Below are 5,936 nucleotides of genomic sequence, written 5' to 3'. Positions count from 1 at the left end.
ACACAGGTAGAGATAAATACTGATTTGAGTGAAGAGAAGGGCAATATACTAAATCTGAGTGATCACCTTGGTGGTATTGAGGAAAAGGAAGACATAGAGACATACATGGGAGGTACAGGCAACAAAGATGAACCCTTTTGTACATACAGTATTGCATTATCAGTGAAGGCAAACATGGGTATACGGGTGGATAGATGGGTGGACAGGCTGAACTATTAGGTATGTCTATGAAGCAGGGAGTATGCCTAAGACCATGTATAGGGTTGGCAGACAATGGTCCTATAAGTGTATTTGTATGATCTAATTCCCAAATGTATAGTAGAGCTGACAAGGGACAAGGTTGTTGTCATTTCTTAGTCATAGCCAGGTACCCAGAGGGACTGAGTAGTTTAACCTGTGGGCTCAGGACCATCGTCACAGGGGACATCAAGATCAACTGGCATAATATACTACACAAAACATTGTTCCACCTCCTACTTTGGTGAGTAGCAACTGGGATCCTAAAAGCTCGCAAGCAGCCATCTAGATGCAATGATGGGTCTCTTCTCATCCAGAGCAAAGAAGAATGAATGAAACCAAAGATTCATGGAAACAATTAGTCCTAGCAACTGGTACACCATGCGATCCACAGCCTATACAACTATGAGACCAGAAGAGCTAGATGGTGCCTGGTTACCATTGTCAACCACTTGGGGGGGGGGGGGGGGGGGCATCTACGTAGGATATCTTGAATAGAGAGGGGGAACAATGTGGAACAAAACTCAAAATCATTTGGGGGAAAAAAAAATGGACCAGGTTTGCTAGTCTGATAGAGCCTGGTGGAACCACTGAGACTATGGTCTCTAGCTGCCCTTCAGGTCTGGAATTTAACCCACACCTGTGGCTTCCAGCCAAACAAAAGACAGAAAGTGTATGTAGTTAATGTCATGAGACAAAGTAAATGTGAACTGCTGTATGGAAAGTGAATTTGCTCTGTAAATTTTCACCCAAATCACAATTTAAAAAAAAAAATCCAAATCCAAACCCACTGCGGTCAAGTCAATTGTGATGCATAGAGACCCTACAGGGAAGAGTAGAACTGTCCCAGAGGGTTCCCAAGGCTATAAATGTTTACAGAAGCAGACTGCCACATCTTTCTACCAAGGAGTGGCTCCTGAGTTTGAACCGGTGTTGACCTTTTGATGTGCAGCTGAGCACTTCTTAACTACTATACCACAGGTCTCCTGGGATCAAATAGGTTGTAAAAACTAATCCTTTAAGAGCATTTGCTTGTACATTTCAGCAGCCAGCTCCTTGGCAACCCTACATGGATTCAAGCAATGGATAATAAGGACAAAGGATAACATTTACTAAGACAAGGTGCATCAAATTGAAGCACTACGGAAAGAGTATTGTGTGCATATAAACACAGAACTGTATACAAACTTAAAAGTCTTCAATATTGGGAGGGGAAAAAGATAACTGTGAATAGGCCATGCAGTGAAATTTAAAATCTAACCAAGCAACCCAGAAGGTAGTAATCATTTAAGACAAAAGAATACTGGGTGCTAAAACTACTGACCAAAACATAGAATAAATACTAATAAATACATTTCTTAAAATTTTTCTTTCTAAGCATTTCTGTTTTGTTTTGCACTGTTCTGAGGCACCATAGAGGCTAAAGGGGGAGGGGGGATCTGTGTTCACTTAATTGTAGTATTCTAATTTCTCTAATTTTCACGCTAATTAAATCAGATGGTATCATAAAAAGAAGAGCACTAAATATATTTCAGAAAACATTATGCTGATGAAAAAGACACTATAACTTACCTATTTTAAAATAAATTATTTGAAGTTGCTTAAAATCTCAGCCAACTCCTTCCATTTTATATTGTTAAAAATGACCTCCCTTCATCACACACTAATGAATCCAGAACAGAGGATAAATGTATTTATAAAATATGTACAGTGCTAAACTGAAACCTTCATTAATGTGAGAACAAAAATTCTCTCCCTAACTGATACCTTTATATTAAAGCCACCCAAAATGAATTAAAGGGATAAAATGCACCACACCTATATCCAATAAATCAAGAGCGATATACGTGATTTCTAACAACCTTTTACCCAAAGCTATGGGGGAAAAAAAAACTAAGAAACAGTTAAGTACAGGCTTCAACAAAATAATTTCTTGAGCATCCTAAAATAAGTAAATTATAGAGGGAAATGTGACATCAAATTTTCCAGGCACCCTTGATTCATTTTTATCTCCTCTTTAATGGTATGAAATCCTCTATTTGGTTCCTAAACTTAAGCATCATTAGCCCTTTATCATATTAATATACTTAAATATTCAATACGATAGCTTTATCATTTAAAAAGGCTATAATTTAAAAGGTAAAATAGACAAAAATAGAATAGAAATATAAGAGTTCAATATTCTCTCCTATTACAATGTTTTTTCCCCTTTATTCACAAGTTATAATGAGCCCGGAGAGTACAATGGTAAAAGTGATAGGCTGAAACCAAAAGGTCAGTGGTTCAAACCCTCCAGTCACTATGTGGGATAAAGATGTGGAAGTCTGCTTCTGCAAAGACTTAACAGCCTTAGAAACCCTATGGGGCTGTTCTACCCCATCCTTTAGGGTCTCTGTGAGTTGGAATTAACTCTACGGCAGTGGGTTTGGTTTTGGTTTCACAAGTTATCACTTATTTTGAAAAATCAGAAAACTGAAACGCTTTACTTTTCCTTTGAGGTTTTCAACTTTAAAATTCTCAATTCATTATCAAATTCACTGATAGACAGGAGAAAAATCTTTTAGTTCATTTTTAGTCACCAAAGCCCCAAGTCTGACTAATTAAATTTCTGTAACTCATAATAAAAGTAAAATAAGGTATAATTATTAGATTTGTTGAACTGCATGTTCTAAAAGATACATTTAATTTTGGTTTAATTACAATTCACTAGATAAAGAATGGCAAATTCCTTACTAGTGATATCAACATTTATCCAATCTCAGGGGCTAAGGAATTCTGAGTTGATAGTATTACGTAAGTGTTTAATAGCCGTTTCCTCTGATTACTAAGACCCATTGTACTTCTCTGGTCAGTACTTTATAGTACCCTCACTCTTTTCCACTCTACCCAATGATGTTGTTTTCCCAAATCTCTTCTTCTGCCTTTCCTTAATTCTAGACATCAGTGGTTTTACCTGTCATTATAGATTGATTATTCCCAATCCTATCTCCAGCCACATATATGCAACTACCTACTGAGCAGTTCTTCCTTGAAGTATCTTTGAAATCTACTTCCCAACTTACCTAAAATGAAACTCTTATCTTCTTTATACTACAATGTGCTCCTTCATCTGTATTCTCTATATTCTACTAAACTTCCTCAGCTTTTAATACCTATCCTAAGCCACTACCTAAGTTCTGGCCCCCACTGTGTATAGCTTGGACTAGTGTATGTGCACATGCACACACACACACACATATGAAAGCCTTCCCTGATTTCAGTTTTGCACCACTGATACTATTTCTATACTACAAATCTGTTCGTATTATTTCCCTTCCCAAAATCTTTCAAAGGCTCTTCATCATCTCAGTTATTCCATAAGCCCCTTCATGATCTTGTCCTTCTGCAGCCATTTTGCTCTCTGTGCCCCAGCCACGTAGAACTACTTGAAGCTCTCTCTGATTTCCAGGGCTCTGTTTCTATGCTACTATCCATAACAGAAAAATACTTACCCCATTCTTCACTTTCCTAATGCCTACCTGCTACTCAAGACTTTGCTCAAGTATCTTCTCTCCGGAAAAAAAAGATGATCTTTCCTGGCTGGGACTGATGTTCTTTCACCATGACCCTGTACTTACCTCTCTCCTAATACTTATCACCAATCACAAACTGCTTTCTTGTCTATCACCTCCATTATACTCTTAGCATTTCTCCTCCATTAACACTTTTTTGTAGCAACCCTCTAATTTCCATAGACAAAAAAGCACGACAGCTCTTATTTATTTTTGAGACCTCAGAATCTTCTTACACAGCAAGTACCGAAAAAAAAAATTCACTATATGAAAAAAAAATTCATAAAAACAATTAAGACTAGATAATTTAAATCATTTTTTTCAATTAAGGATATAAACAAAACACAAAGGAAAAGCAACTAGAGTATAAAACAGATCAGTCATCATCTGCATTTAATAAATGCTGAATTATGATCATGGCAAATTCATAAAGGCTAAAAAGATGGGATTCAGCCAAGAAATAGTTAATATTATAAGAGTAAAGAAATGCTGTATCAACCTAGAAACTATAACAATAGTGGATGTCTATATTTTTTAATCTGTCTAGACCCATGAGCCTTTTTTCTGATAGCAGGCACCTTGATCTTCCGTTGAAGAAAGCATCCCTCCTTCATGTATGCAATCTTGATACCCTTCCCTCTCCTAGCAGACAGTGGGCAAAAAAACCCAAGCCAAGTCAATCAGTCCCTGTCTGTCTCATTCTAAGAAATATGAATTGTGAGCAGAGTGATTACATAAATGAAAAAGCAATTACAGATCTATTTAACCTAATGGAGATTCCAAAGACTGTCCATTGCTTCCTGGCTCTCTAGAGCCCTGAAGCTACTGAGGTGCCTGTTCTTTTTAAAACTCAATTCTTCAGCTTTTACTTCAAGAGAATGAGCTTATCATGCCAGTAAATTATTTAAGCTACCTAAAACTTTCTATTGCTTAAACCAAAGAACCCAAAATGGATAGAGATACTCTTTTAACCATTTATAACCAAAACAGGCTAATATTGAACAAGGAAACAAAAATATAAGTTAATTTCAATATATCTTAATGAATTTACATAAGTGAAATCAATGTCAGATCTAGAACATAAAATACCACATATTATCCTAAGGAAAAAAAGACAACCATAGCATAATATTTCACCTATGTAGCTAGCTAGGTGTTTTAACTTTATAAAACAAGATCTATCAGGTAAATATACATGATCAGGTTTTTATCAGAATCATCAAGAGAAAAAATTACATTTAATCAGAGTTATCTCTACCTTAATTTCTGTTTGAATCCTACTATCAAGGTGCTTCCTCTGGAGCTCATGCTTTATTTCTTCTCACCTACTATCATATGAAGACTTTATGGTCAACCGCATGATTAGTACTAAGAGGAGAGCCATATAAAAGAATATCTATTGGAGCAGCTGACTGACATTTCCATTTGTCTGCCTGATCTTACAATCTACTGCAGTTTTTATGAAGCAAATACAGTAGCAGACACAAGTGATGACAAACCCTCCTAAAACACCTGACCACAATCAGCCTTTATCGACAACTTAAAAAGAGGAAACAATGGTGTTCAGAAAGGTACTCTTAACCTCCACCTCTACCTTTTGTCTAATGTAAGTGAGGTTAAGTGTAAATCTTAGAAACGTCTTTCAAAGGAGAATGTTAGTTTAGTAGAAAGAAAAAGTACATATATAGTTCTGTTGTTGTTGCTGTTATGTGCCATCAAGTCGGCCCCGACTCATAGCGACCCCTCCTTGGGTTGCCAAGGCAGTATCACTATGGAAGTAGATTGCCCAACCTTCCTTCTGAGGAGTGGCTGGTGGGTTTGAACCACCAGCCTTCTTGTTAGCAGTCAAATGCCTTATTAGGCACTACGCTAGCACAGCTCCCATCGCTACTATAGCATGGAACTTACTCACCAGAACAAGCTAATTAAAATGCATAATCAAGATCTAGAAACATCTCTAATACGTGAGAAATGAAGAAAATAAGCAGAAGATAAAATTTCTACCTAGGAAAAAAAGTTTAATTGGGAGGATCAAAACTACACATGAAATAAAAATCAATAAATAATTGAATGTGTTATATTAGACTTTTCTCATATAACTTTCACTCTAAATTAAGGTAATTTAAGAAAAGAAGAAAAATGAAAGTA

The sequence above is a fragment of the Orycteropus afer genome, unplaced genomic scaffold (assembly GCF_000298275.1).
Source record: "Orycteropus afer afer isolate SDZICR_OR568_19922 unplaced genomic scaffold, OryAfe1.0 scaffold00190, whole genome shotgun sequence".
Lineage (NCBI taxonomy): Eukaryota > Metazoa > Chordata > Mammalia > Tubulidentata > Orycteropodidae > Orycteropus > Orycteropus afer.
The sequence above is the reverse complement of the archived record's forward strand: the minus strand, read 5'-3'. Positions refer to the sequence as shown.